The sequence below is a fragment of the Pyrgilauda ruficollis genome, unplaced genomic scaffold (assembly GCF_017590135.1).
Source record: "Pyrgilauda ruficollis isolate IOZ18807 unplaced genomic scaffold, ASM1759013v1 scaffold85, whole genome shotgun sequence".
Lineage (NCBI taxonomy): Eukaryota > Metazoa > Chordata > Aves > Passeriformes > Passeridae > Pyrgilauda > Pyrgilauda ruficollis.
Genome location: NW_024530488.1, coordinates 3853665 through 3868496, shown reverse-complemented (window position 1 = coordinate 3868496; position 14832 = coordinate 3853665).

Here is a 14832-nt window from a genome sequence, read left to right as displayed (position 1 = left end):
CCAGGATTTCCTCTCACAGCAGCTCTCCTCTTTAGGATGAAAACCATATCCTACTCTCCCTGCCCTGTAACTGAGAAGTTGCCACAGACACTGAAGGCACACAGCAGACCATTGGCTAAGGCAAGAAGTGAGATGAGATTCTGTGATTTGTGAATCTGTGTCCCAGCCACCTGATTAGGTAACTTTTATTCCAGGAGCAAATATTCAATCTTTATGACATGCACTGCAGTACAATCTAGGAAGCTACAAGCAGAGGGCTGAAACCTATTGTTTTAGGCACTCTGACAACACAAGCCAAAAATAAAGTATAGCAGGGTGATATTGAAGATGGAAGAGCAATGCACAGCAGCATATTAGTTTCTGAGGGCATTTTTCCTTTGTTTGTCACATATCTTGACAATACTACAGCTTTAAGATGAATTTGACAGACTTAAAGTTTGTTTGGACAAATTTTGCTTGACGAAATAACAATTTTGAAAGTAATCAGCAGCCACACAGAAGACACACAATGGTTTGGGTTTTTTTTGACTTAGGAAGATATATAGAAAATGACTGGAGTTGTCAAATGAAAATCAAGTGAGGATTTGCATTGAGCCTAGTTATCACATTAGACTGCTACAATAAAATCACAGACTCAAAGAACTGTTTAGGTTGGAAAAACCCCTAAGATCCAACTGTTAACCCAGGACTGCCAAGCCGAGCCCTACGCTGTGTACCTAAGTGAAATATCTACATGTATTTTATTTACCTTCAAGGATGGTGACTCAGCCTTTTCCATGGGCTCTTCTTGTTCTAATGCTTGACAACACTTTGGTGAAGAAAATTTTTCTGATATCCAATCTAAACCTCCCCTAGCACAACTTGAGGCCATTTCATTTTGTCCAGTCACTGTTACTTTGGAGAAGATACCACATCCCACCTGCCTAAAGCCTCCTTATAGCTAATTGCAGGGAATGACCAGGACTGCCCCAAGTCCCTCTTTCTCCAGGCTAGACACCCAGCTCCATCAGTTGTTTCTCTGGAATGGCCTGCCCTGGAAGGTGGTGGAGTCATCATCCCTGAATGTGTTTAAAAAAGACTTGATGTGGCACTCTGTGCCATGGTTTAGTTGAGGTGTTAAGGCACAGGTTCGACTCAATGATCTTGAAGGTCTCTTCCAACCTGGTGATTCTGTGAATTCTGTGAATTCTCATAAAACAGGAATGGCCCCAAGGCTGAGCCCAGGGGAACACCCCTGATGTCTGTCCCCAGCTGGATGTGACTCCATTCTCCATCCCTCTCTGGACCTGGCCCCACAGCCAGTGTTTTCCCCATCCAAGCCATGAGCCACCTCCAGGAGAATGTTGTGTGAAACGGTGTCTAAGGCTTTACTAAACTGCAGGGAATCAGGACCCACAAACTGCCTCTCATCTGCTGAGTGGGTCATCTTGTCCTGAGAGGAGATCAGGGTAGTGTAGCAGGCCTTACATTAAGTACCTCAGATCTTCCTCCTCCTCCTTTGTCACTGTGTTTCTCACCATCCATTAAAGGCTGGAGATTCTCCTGATTTCTCCTTTTGTTACCAATGTGCTTATGGAAACAGTTTTCATCATCTTTTAGGGCTCTTTTAGGGCCAAATTAACTTCTAGTTAGGCTTTGGCCCTTCCGATTTTCCCCCTGCACAGCCCCGTGAAGGCTATGCAGTGCTCCCGAGTGGCTGCTCCTTCTCCAAAGGTCATAAACTCCCTGGTTCCATCTGAATTCCACCTGAGTTCCATCCAGGGCCCAGCTGGCGGGGCGGGGTGTGGCCATGGAGCCCCGGTGTCTGTGACATCAGGGGGGACACGTCCCCAGACACCGCTCGCTGCAGGGCCGGCGCCGCAGTGCGGCTGAGGCAGCGGTGAGGGCGGCAGGCAGAGGCAAGGTCGGGCTGAGCGAGGGCCAGGCCAGGAGCACCAGCACCTGGGGAGCGCCCAGGGCTGGGGACAGAGGACAGGGGCTGTGGGGAACACCTCGGGCAGGGCAGGTGCCACCACTGGGGCCAGTGCCCTGTCCCCGGGCCCTGCGCTTCCTGGCCCCGCTGCCCCAGCCACCCTCTCCCTGCTACCCAACCCCACTGAGCCCCTTCTCTCCCTCCTCCTCCTCCAGGCCATGGCTGGAAAGATCACCAAAATCCTGCTGGTGCTGGCCATCCTCCAGTATGGGCTGAGGGCGGATGCCCAGGCGGTGAAGGCCACGGAAAATGTTCTGACACAACATGAGGAACAGCGCAACCAGGAGATGACTTGGCTGGTGAGAAAGATTGTAAATCACTCAAGTGACTGGGCAGCTGGGAGTAACTCCTGGTTAGTCTGTGAACAGCAGGGCAGTGATCCTCTAGCATGGGCTGAGTTGAACAGTGCCTCTGCCCAGGGGTTGTTTCCTGCCTGCTCTTCATCTCTGTTTTCCAGTTCAGGGGCCTGGGTACATGGAGAGCAACTGGCCTTACCTGAAGACTGAAACAAAGAAGGCATTAAATATCTCAGCCTATTCCTCATTCTATCTCACTATATTTCATCTATATTTCATCCCCCATCCAGTAAAGGATGGAGATTCTTCACACCCCTTTGTTGCTAATGAATTTATAGAAACATTTTTATTCTCTTATATAGCAGTTAATATATAACCAGATTAAGTTCTGTCTGGGCTTTGGCCCTTCTGATTTTCTTCCTGCACAACCCCACCACAGCTGTGCAGTGTTCCTGAGTGGCTGCCCCTTCTTCCAAAGGTAATAAAGTCTCTGGCTCCATGTCAGTTCCATTCAAAACCCCAGCTGGCTGGGCAGGGTGTTGCTGTGGGGCTCCAGTGTCTCTGACCTGAGAGGAGGGGGATATGTCCCTAGATACCCCATGTGGCAATGTCAGTGCTTGAGGCAGCGGTGAGTGGGGCAGGCTGGGGGAAGGCTGGGTTGAGGGACAGACATGAAGCACCAGCACCTAGGGGAACTTTCAAAGCTAGGGAAAGTGTGCAGGGGCTGTGGAGATAGTTTTGGGAAGGGCAGGCGCAGAAGGGCACAGGGCTGCCAGCTACAGCCAGTGCCTGTGGGGATGTGCCCCCATCCCCAAGGAGTTCCCCAACCTTCTCCTGACTGCCTCCAGGTTCCTGCACCCCCTTTCCCACCCATCCCTGGGTCCTCCATCTCCTATCCCTACTGCCCCAGCCACCATCTCTCCATCACCCAGCCTTGTTGAGCCCCTTGTCTCCCTCCTCCTCCAGGCCATGGCTGGAAGCATCACCAAAGCCCTGATGGTGGCCAGCATCTTCCAATATGCACTGAGCGTGGATCTCCCAGCAGTGAAGGTCACGGAAGAGCTCCTGAGGCAGCATGAGGAGCAGCGCAGCCAGGAGATGGCCAAGCTGCAGGAGATGGAGCAGAGGATGCAGCAGCAGAGCAGACCCACCCAGGAAAGCGTGCTCCACTCAGTCTGCCAGCAGTGGTGGTTCTGGAACTGTGTCGAAATAATCCTCATGCTCTTTGGGATCTACTGGCTGCCCAGTCAGAAGAGAGCAGGTTCTGGCAGTGGCAGCCAGGAGAGAACCACCTGCAGTGCCCAGGAGCAGACGGAGGAGGACAAGCCCTTGGATAAGGTAGGGACCTCCACTGCTTTTGCCTTGTCCTTCCCACAAACAACGTTCTGACAGCTGCATCCAGCCACGGGAGCTGGCAGCATCTACAGAGTCCTCAGCACCTGCAAGGACAACATCACTGACCACCCTGACCAACTACTGTGCACTTTTTCCACCAGAGTTGGGCACTGGGCAAGATCTGCTGATACCACTGCAGCCATGGAGAGCAGCAGCCACAGAATGTGCCGTGCTTCCTCCTCTCCCACCTGAGGAGGCAGAATCCAAATCCCTGCTTCCTTCACAGCCTCTGCAAATGGTCCCAGTTGTGATGCTCCCCCTGTCAGAAGATGCAGAAGTGATTTCTCTCTTGTCCAGCTGTTAATAAAATTGTTGATTTGCTTTGAGAAATCCTATGTCTGTGAGGGTCTAGGCAAGACTGTGTTGGGGGATGGCTCCCACCTCCCCTTTGTAACAAAGGGATGAAGTTTGTGCTCCCTCGGATGTTTGCAGTGGTTACACTTGTGCTTAGACACTTGGCACCTCCCTGTCTTCTCTCCTCCTGGGGTTCTTGCTGTCTCCTCCTCCCAGCATCCTTTCCCATGCCTTGGAATACCTCTGAATTTGCTTCAAAAGATTTTACTGAAATCAGCAGTTCCATTATAGGGTCTTTTCTTCAAGCTGTTCTTTATAGGATGGTTGTTCCATGAAGTGGAACACCCAAAGGCCTGCAGAGGCCATTGTGTCACCTATTTCTGATCATCAGATCTTGACCCACAGCTGAAGCCTCAGCCACCTCTGGACACAGTTTGATGGGTGTTGGGACACAGCCTTGTGCACACAGACCTCTTGCTTTTCTCCCTGCACTCCCCTTCCAAAGTGGGAGCACTGCCTGTGTGTCCCAGGCTGCTGAGAAGTCCCTCTTGGCACAGGCAGAGCTGTGTCTTTGGCCCAGGTTTCCAAGCCTGGCAGAGGGGAGGCTGCAGGGAAAGACTGTGAGAAGAGAGAAAATGCTGCAAGGGGGACAGAGGAGGGAGGAAAGAACTGAGAGGGACAGTGAGGAGGAGGAGGAGGGAAAGGAGGAGGAGGAATCAGTAGCAAAAATGTCATTTCCAAATAAATGTTTTTAGGACTAAACTAACATGGCAATCAAGTATTAATAGCTTCTCATGTATTTATTAAAGTTTTAAACTTTTATACTCTCATGGTTCAAGGGACCTGAGTATGGTCTCGTGGTCATTTTCATGGATGTCAGTCCTGAAAGCAGGCATTCCAGTTCCCTGTGCACTACTGTACATGTGAGCTGCACAATAAAATGAAAAGCATTTTCACTCCTATCCCCATTAAACACAGCAAATTTCAAGACACCCAGAGTTTGTATGAGAGCATTTCAAGAGTCCGCCTGAAAACAAAATACAATATGCATTTTTAATTCTAGGAGTGTCACTACCCTATAACATCATTGATATTTTAATTAAGATGCTTCAAAGGAAAGAATAACAGAGAACACTGGATGAAGAGATTGAATGCACCCTAAGCAAGTTTACTGACAATTCAGAACTGGAGGGAGTTGGCCAATCCACCTGAAGGCTGTACTGCCATTCTGTGACACCTTGACAGGCTGGAGAGTGGAGCAGAGAGAAACAAGACTGAAAGGGGATCTCATCAATGCATATAAATACCACAAAGGCAGTGCCAAGAGGATGTCCCAGACACTTTATAGTGGCCCAGCGACACAACGAGGAGAAATGGCCATAAATTAAAACACAAGGAGTTCTGCCTCGACTTGAGGAAGAAGTTTATGTCAAAGCTGGCAAGGCACTGAAACAGGCTGCCCGGGATGGTCATGGAGTCTCCCTCTCAGGAGACATTAAAAACCCACCTGGATATGTTCCTGTGTCACGTGCTCCAGGTGACACAGCTTTGGGCAGGAGGGTTGGACTGGGTGATTTCCAGAGGTCACTTCTAACCCTGATTCTTTGATTCTGTGAACTTGTAAAATTGATAAGAAACTGCTTGTGTGTGCAAATGTCAAAGAGAAGCATAAAATATGATATGTAAATAATCTTTTTCCCCTTTTTTGTTGCTTTTTCTTTCCTTGTTGCCTTGTATCTTCCCTTCCCCAGTTCTCTAAGTCCCTGAGGCCAATAGTAGAAATACTCCAATTCCCGAGGGAGCAGCCGGGCTGTGCCCAGGTTTTCCCCGAGGATTTTCCAGGTTCCTTAGGAAGCGCACGGCCATGGCGGGGTCTGACCGCGAGGGGTCGCCCTTGTACCGGAGCCGGAGGAGCGCGTGGCGCCGCTGGATCGGGAAAATCCCCGCGGATTCCCTTAACAGGCGTCTCTACGACTATGTAAATATTGCTGCATCATCATTCCTTCGCTAAAGAAGACAAGTTTTAATGCAGTTTCTCCATTTTGAAATTATGGTGTTCCTTAGAAGGACATAATTTGCTGATTAGAGATATGTTTGTTTAGCTGCAGCGCCTCAAGTTTCAAATTTGATTGCGTTCATTTTAATCACATAACTGATCTTATTTTCAGTAACACGGACTTGTTTGTTCCAAATGCGTTTATGAATTCTTATTTCAGTTACGTCACGTGCTGAAAGGGATATTACTAATTCCTAAAATCATAAAACCCTAACTTACACAGAGGAGGAAGTGCTGGAAGAAGGAAGCACCTTCTGAATTTATTTTTTTTTTAAAAAAGGGCTAAATTTTAAGTTTTTAATCCTGCTTATGCTGCCCTAAGGGATAGGCTCCAAAACCACACACGATCCTTGTGCCTCTGATGTGAAAGACCTGTCAAATGTCACAGACTGAGTGTGCCACAGATACACTTGGCTCATGTCACATTGCCCCTGCCCGTGGCTACATGTCTTTTGTCTGCCATGCTTTACTATGTCTTCCTTCTTTCTAGATGCAACCTACTCCCAGAAACTGCCAGCTGCTCCAGCTGTCATCCCTTATTCCTCCACCCTACACAACAAGGGATGAGAAAATAAAGGAATTGAGGCAGTGGCACTCACAGCAGTTTCCTGGCTCCTGTCCCACCCTTTCTGCCCTGTAATCAGAGTGCCTGCTCATCCTCTGCTTGGAACTCTTTGGGAGAAGAAAAACCTGAGCTTTCTGGGCCTGCAAGGCAAGCACCTAAGAGGGTAAACTTCTAAAAAAAGCAAGGCAGGGAGAGGTTTTAGTGATGGAAAAAATTGCACCTGGCAAGTCACCTTTAATCCAGAGATGGATTTTCAGAAACTTTCATTTTCAGAAACTTTCATTTTCAGCCAAGGATTAAAGCAGGATCTACAAAGAAAGAACTAATAATATTACAAACACAGGTAATAATCTGTCCTAACCCCACATGTTTAACAGTCACCTCTGTGGGCCATAGGGTGAAGAACAGGGTCCAAGGACATACAGTGTCAGCAGCAAAATGTTGCTCGAGTTCCTCAGAGCTCCTTTCCCAGCCCACTTCCAGCCTGCCACTGAGGAGTGTCCATGCTCTCCAGGATGTGTGTGCCAGGGATGTGGGGCTGCAAGAGTAGGAGGTTCATTACCTTGTTCCTGAGGTTACTTAGGTGCTATTTTAGGAAGAGGTCATCACTGGGACATAAAGCACTTGAAAAATGTCCTCTCTCACCCTTTCTCCAGTGAGAGTGGGGAGAATGACAGTGGAAAATTCCTGTGCATAATAAGGTCAGATATACTAGGTTTTGCATCTTTTTTAACTACCCAAGCAGTGAAAAGCAACTGGAGTGACAGTCAAGGCTGATCCAGACACAGCTCCAGGAAACATTATGCAAGAAGAGGACCTTGATGTAAACAGGAGTTCAGGACCTTAATGCAAATGGGAGTCACTGAAAACATCAGGCTGCTGAGATGGGGTTGTTCTAATCAGGAGAAATACTTGAAAACTCACTCCATTTCCTGAGCACAACAATGCGTAAAGCCAAAGCTGGATATGGGAACCTGTCACTGAGCACCCCAACAGGGCCTTGGAGCCTCAGAGCCAGCATGAGCCAGAAGGGAAGTGACATTAAAGAGAGGGAACAGTTTGTACACAGGCAAACATGCAGAGGTTTAATTTCTCCCCAGCAGGTAACAAACACTGACATCTGTGAAAGCCACTGTGCAGTGAATAAAAACACCCAAATGTGGGGCATCCAGAGAGGCACCAGTCCAGCCCTGCCAGCATCAGCAGCTGCACTCCAAGCACAAAGCTTCTACTGCAGCGACTATTGACTGAGCCCAGCACCCCTTTGGGAGGAGAGGCTTCTCATCCAACTCTGTATCAGAGCCTGACTCGGAGAGCTGATGGCTTTGCTTCATAATTTGGCTCTGACACAGGGGAACAGAGCAGCAAGAGAAGGCAGCAAATGCAGGTAAACCCTTCTGAACTAGTTGTGATTCTAAAAAGTACTGTTGAGCCTCTTCTTTGCACAAATGATAAAAAAAAAATGCTGTGGCACTTGAAAGGCTGGCTTTACAAACAGCGTGGTGGAAACCTGCAAGTAAACCGAGCACTAAATAAGTATGCATAACTGGATTCGTTTGTTTTTAATGAGGTGCAATAATTAAAGTAATAATTAGAGAAAGGAAGGACTCCATTTTAAAATTATTTTCAGACTCACCACAAGTTTAGTTTTCAAATTTGAGCTTATACATATATATATATATAAAATGTAAATTAAATATTACATACATATAATTTCCTTTATCTACATTGCCTTTTTCATCATTAAAGAATTTGAATAATCTGCCTTACACAGAGAAGTTTTAATAACCATGTTTGTATAGGAAATACAGCGGGTTTTCCCAGCCATTCACTAGTATCATTTTGTGAAGCCTTAAATGGCTTAAAATGCCCTTTAAACAGTCTTAATTCTGCTTACTTCAGAGAAATCTCAACTTACAGAAAGCTGCAAGGGGGGAGTCTTGTTCCAGAGCAGTATTGGTCTGATCCACTCAAGCATGAGCTTTTTATATCAAGTCTGTAAGCAATAATTCTGACCCATATGGTTTACTGAATCAGAGCCTAATTTTGTAATATCCCATCCAAATATAAATCTTAGTACCTTAACATTTTGCCTTACCAACTAGAATGTTGTCCTGTATAATTCATGAAGCTGTGAATTATTTTTTATATATCCTCTGCCTCTATTTGTTTTAGAAAAGCTCTTTGAAAACCAAACAGTAGAAAAACAAAAATGCTTAACAGTGTTCTAAAAAAATCTCAGACCATGATGTTGTGAACAGTACTGAGAGCAGTGAGGGACTATTCACACATGCAAGATAAATCCTAGATGCAAATATTTCCTATATCATAGCTTACACACTTGAGGGTGCAAAAACAAAGCAAAATATTTTTGTTCAAAGTCCAATAATAACACTTCACATTATATTAATTTATAACTTGAAAATACCCATAAAACCTGCTCCTACTAAAAAACCCCAAATCAGAGTTCAGTACCTTTAATATTTCTGTTACCTCCCTCTTGGTTGCTTAACAAGCAAAATAGCATAAACTTCTACAGATGGATCTTTAGCACAGTTTAGCAGAGCTCTATGCATCCCATCAGAGTAGTACAGAGCAGTGAAATGAAGACAGACAGTGCAATAAGTGCAAGAGCTGTAAATGAATGTGAACAGAAATTGACTTTGAAATGTTCTTGGCACTTTTCCAAGAAAATATTATCACTGTATTTAAAGAGAAGCATTCCATGCATTGTTTCAGGATTATTAAGAATAAACTCTGACCTCCTTAATTATCTCCTCTTCTGAGACCTATTTTCAGTGCAGCTGCAACATTTACATAAAAAACCAAGGAAACTCATATGGATTGTCAAACTTCAGAAGAACAAGAATTGTACTTGATCTCTGTGTCTAGTTCTGGGCTCCCCAGGATGGGACAGATATGGAGCTACTGGAGAGGGTCCAGCAAAGGGTCACTGTGATTTTTAAGGGCCTGAAACACCTCTCCCACAAGGAAAGGCTGAGAGATCTGTGACTGCTTGGCCTGGAGAAGAGAAGACTCAGGGAGGGACCTCATCAGTGCAGAGGAACACCTGGAGGGAAAGTGCAAACAGGACAGAGCCAGGATTTTCTAAGCAGTGCCTAGTGACAGCACAAGATGCAAAAGGCACAAACTGAAACAGTTCTGTCTGAACATCAGGAAATACTTTTTTACTGTGAGGGTATCTGAGGACTGTCACAGGTTCTCCAGGGATGTTGTGGAGTCTCTGTGCTCAGATATTCCAAAGCTACCAGACACAGTTCTTGGCAACTCACCCGAAGTGACCTGCTTGAGAAGGGAGGGGAGTTGGACCAGAGTGAGGCTGGACCACTTCCAGCCTCAGCCATTCTATCATCCTGTATAGTGAATTGAGCTTTAAAATGTGTCAATTAAAAAAAACTTCTTGAGGAGACTGCAGTATCTTGAGTATCAACCTCATTCATTTTCAATATTAGTTAAGCCAGCTGTTTCATTCTTTGAGTGGACAAGAACTATACACCCAAGGTCAGGTTATTTTATGCTTTCCAAGGTTTGCAGCTGTACGTGATAATGCATCAGCACCCCATGGAGAGCAGTCAGTATTCTGCAGATTTCTAAAAGCATCTGAGCCAGGCTGCTGTCAGGTGCACAAAGCTGGACCTGTGTGAATTTCCATGACTGTGTTCCCTAACCTAGGCTGTTTACTTCTTAGGGAAAACTGGAAACAGCTGGGCTAGAAGGTTCTCAGGAAAAGACTCATATTAAAGTTTTCATTTTTGTAAACCCAGCCTTGTCTTACAGTTTTGAAACATCCAATCAAACAAAAAAAAACACCCCACCAAAACAGACAATCAAGCAAACATCAAAACACTTGGGAGAGGTTTTGCTTATGGACAATGTTGTATTTGTGTGTGTCTGTGTGTCTCTACACATCTTGTAACACACACCATTATCACAAGGCACTATGAAATATGTCAAACTAAGAGACCCAGACCTGGCCAAAGCATGGCCAAGATGAAAATTTTAAAGAAGGTCAAATGCTGCACTAGTTTTGATGATTCAGAAGTTGGAAATTTTTCATTTCCATTATCATGTATCAAACTTCCTTAGCATATTGTAAAAGGATAACTTGTTTCTGCAGGAGCTAGCTTTCCTCAAGGACATAAAACCACTATTATCATTACCATCATTAGTTGCATGTAAGACTCCATGACATTGTCTTATCACATTCACTTGTCAGCCTGAAATCCCAATAATTTGCATCAATCCTCGGTGCCTGTGGCTGTGTCCAAGGCCCAGTCACTGTTCCCAGCTCCCTTCATCACCAGGCAGGGGTTCCTCCTGGTGAGGTCCCTGCCCTGGCAAGTAGAAGCATGGTTTGTTAATACAAGTCTATTATTTCCATCACAGCAATTATTGAGATCAGCTAACACCAAGGCAATAGCAAAATGTACTAGTTGACTTCCGATATTGATTTTTTGTTCCTGTACTTTGAAATGCTTCCAAATTCCGGCTGTGACAAAAATGTTACAATTAAAATCTTGGCTAACACACTGACACCTATTGTAGAAAAGATGCACTTAAGGAAATTTAGAATTTACAATATATTCTGTACTGACAGACTAATTAATGAGACAAAAAGAAGTATTTGGTTTAAATATCAACAGTAGAGTGCCCAGTGGGATTCTTTGCTTCCTTACTCTATCAGACAATGCCAGAGCCATGCAGAGAACTGCAGATGAATGACTGCTCTCCAAGCAGACAAGAGTACTTGTGTTCAGTAGAAATCACTTTGAACATAAAAAAAATGGGATAACCTGCTGGACAAAGAAACTGTTAATTGTGACATGTCTGAGAAAAGTTCCACCATCCTGTTAATCTGAACACGCTCAAGGCAAGGGAAGGAAAACCAGGGATAACAAAGCCTATGGAAAGAAGTTCCAGATAGGGTCAAGCTACTGCTATTTTAAAGTTAGAGTTTTACCAGCTAAGCCAAAACTCTAAATTTCAAACTTCCTGCTCAGGCAGGAAGCCCTGGCATTTGTGAACAGCTGAAGAGTGATTCACTCATCACAGGTAGTTCTACATAAAGATAGTGAAAAATGCAATATTCTCTTCGGAGACTCTGCAACAGCTGTTATGTTTCTACCTAAGCTGAAACCCTTACTAAAATCATCCTACCTCTCCAAATGGAAAATTTGACATTTTGTAATAAAAATCAATTCTGTAAGCAATGGGTATATCTACCCATGCTTTCAGTATTTTGTTACAAAAATCTCCAAGTTGCCACAAAACAACAAACAAACCCCAAAAACCTCTAGTCTTGTCTCTTAAGGAAGACACATGTATGACTGTCCAGGTACCTATTCAGCATTTTCCACTATCCTATAATTTCTCATGTTGGCCAATTTCTAATATATTTGGTAATTAAGACAGAGTCTCAAGGAAATTAAACTCCTATGTTAAATTCCCAAATTTTATCAATCTGAGTAGTGGACAAAAATTCAGTGTGCTCTTGAAGCAAAAAGTAATTCAGTGCAGCCCTGTATTTTTCTGATGTGTAATTATCACTGTGATGAAATGGCAATGCATGCACCAAAACTTAGGTTATGCAGAAATTGTATTTGTATAATCAACAAGTTACAGGTTGACTCAGGAGAAGAGATTCTGTTGTGCAATGCCAAGAACATTTTGTTTTCAAAACAGGTGTGCATATCACTGCCAAATGATCGTTATGGAACAAAAACCACAAAACCTTTTGGTGAAGCTTTATAAGTGGAGTCCGTACAGAACAGGGTAGCTCAACCTGAGAAATAAAAAAAAAAAAACTTATGGTAAGAAACCAGAATATATTGAGCAACCAGAAACTGCTGGGACAATTTGGCTCCCAAATAACAATGCTATGAAGCCCTTGGGGCTGCCTCCACTGCATGACTACTGGTCAGACTATTCCAAATATTGGCTACTAGCATGGTCTGTGCAGTGCAGTGATAATTCCATCCAGCCCCCACCCCTCCTGCCCCCACAAAGAACCCTCAACAGAGAATACTGGAAATATAAATACTTATTTTCTGATGTGGGCATGAAACAGCTCAGCCTAATTCATTCCTTTCTGCCAAATGCCCCAGAGCCAGCTGCCCATCAAAAGTGAACTGACTGCAGGGCTAGGCTGTAAACCCAGAGCCTCTTGGATAGGAGTGTAGATTCCTGGGACAAAGCCATCCAGGCAGGAAAGGAGCTAACTGCAGAGCTAACCTGTAGCAGCAAAACTCTCCAGGGAGGGAAGAGCAGCACTGGGCAGTAAAGAACCAAGGGCTGATACTGATAGGTAGAGTAGGAACTGAGTTTGGATTTAGTAACAGGTTTGCTCAAACCAGCCGTGAAAAGCCTGTAGCACAACCCTGCTGATGTGTTCACACTATTTAATACAACTCTGTTCCTGAAGCTCAAGTGTTGTGCATGGAGCCCAGTGCTCACCTTCAGTGCAGGAGGGATGTGGAATACTGGGTGAGAACAAAACTGCAGCCACATGGATATCCCAAAGTCCTGAAGGCATACAAAACTGGTACATCACTAAAAAGTATAAAAGACAAATGACAGATCAATCCATAAAACATTTGTTTTGAGATGCCTCCAGTCCCTACACAACAACTGAATACAGACTATTGTGTTCTCTTGGAATACCAGGCACCTGGATTCCCTGAGGGAATCTGTAAATAAACAAGTAGAAATGAACCAGCATACATGAACAAGTACACCAATAGGTGCCACTTTGAGCAAGGGTTGAACTAGATCCTAAAGTTCCTCCCAAGCCTATTTATTCTATGACTAGAAATTTTATCAATATGTACAACATCTCCAGAATATGTGTTCTAGAATGGTGGATTTACTAATACAGAACAAACAGTTTCAAGGCTTCAGCTCCCTTCTCCTTGTACAATCGCTACTTTTTTCCCGGTCTTTGGCTTGTGGCATCAGATTTATAGAGCAGAGAGGAGGCACAGCATGCCCAAAGCAAACAAACCAAGGAGCTGCAGAAATGCAGAAGAGTGAGAGGGGAATTCACATTTTTTGTCAAGCCTCACTGGAGGCCCACTTTTGCTCTGAAGAGGAAGGAAAATCTCAAATGATCTGGTGAGAAACCTGTGAACTACAGAACTCAGGTGAACTACACCCGAGAATCAGCCCAACTTCTCCTCCAGTTTTATTAGGACTGCACTTGTGCTTGTTTGAGAGAAAAAGATACAGAGCACAATGTGAAAGCATGAAACTTTGGTACACGAGCTGTTTAAGATTTGGGGGCTTTGCAGCTACAAGAAGGATGTGTTTTTTTCAATGCACCTCTCCCTTTGGCTTTGGTGGTTTAACACTCTTACAAAAGAAGTACAGCAGAAAGTGTCATCCTCATTTCTTGCTCGATTGCTCTGTGGCATTTGCTAAGCTCTCTTTATTTCACCAGAAGCCTCACAGAGCACAGAAGGTGCTTCTTGGCATGTCATTACTGACTTTCTTTTGACTCTTATGTAGAAAAATGTTGCTAATTCAGTTCATTTGCATATAAAATCTGTATTTTTCTTTAATTCTTTGGTGCTGAAACTGGCAGAGATCCCGTTCCCTTTGCTGAGGTTCTCAAAATGAGAGAGCCTTTTTAATTTGAAAAGAAGACTGAATAGATGAAGCAAGCACCCCAAAAATGTCAAATAAATTATGTCAGAATTAAAAATAAAACTCCCAAATTTTAACTTAAAAAAGCATTTAGGGAATACACTTTTCTAGAACCAACAGAAATTCTGCTGGAAAATCTTCAGCTATACTCTCAACCCTATCAATGGGCACCAACAGAAGCCAGTTTATGACAAAAAATAACACATGAAGATGTCTTAGCCATTTGCAGGGCATATCCACATTTTCAATGCTGAAACTGAAAATGTGGAAATGGCCTGCAAATGGCATTTGCAGGGCATTTGCAATGTGAGGGATTTGGAACGTATGTGGCGTATCTGGAACGGAAATATGGCAAAATGGCACTGAAGTGAAGGAACCAAAATCAGGGGGTGAAAGCAAATATCTCTGAGCAGATCGTAAACCACATAAAGAAGAAGGAAAGAGAAAGGACAGATCAGGTGAATCAAAAATAGGGTGTGAAAGTGCAAGTGAGGAGCTGCACAGGGTTGAAGGAACTTGGCTGAAACAAGTAACCAGCACAAAGCTGAAAGAAGCCAGCCACAACTTCACAGAAGGCGTTCCAACATCCAAA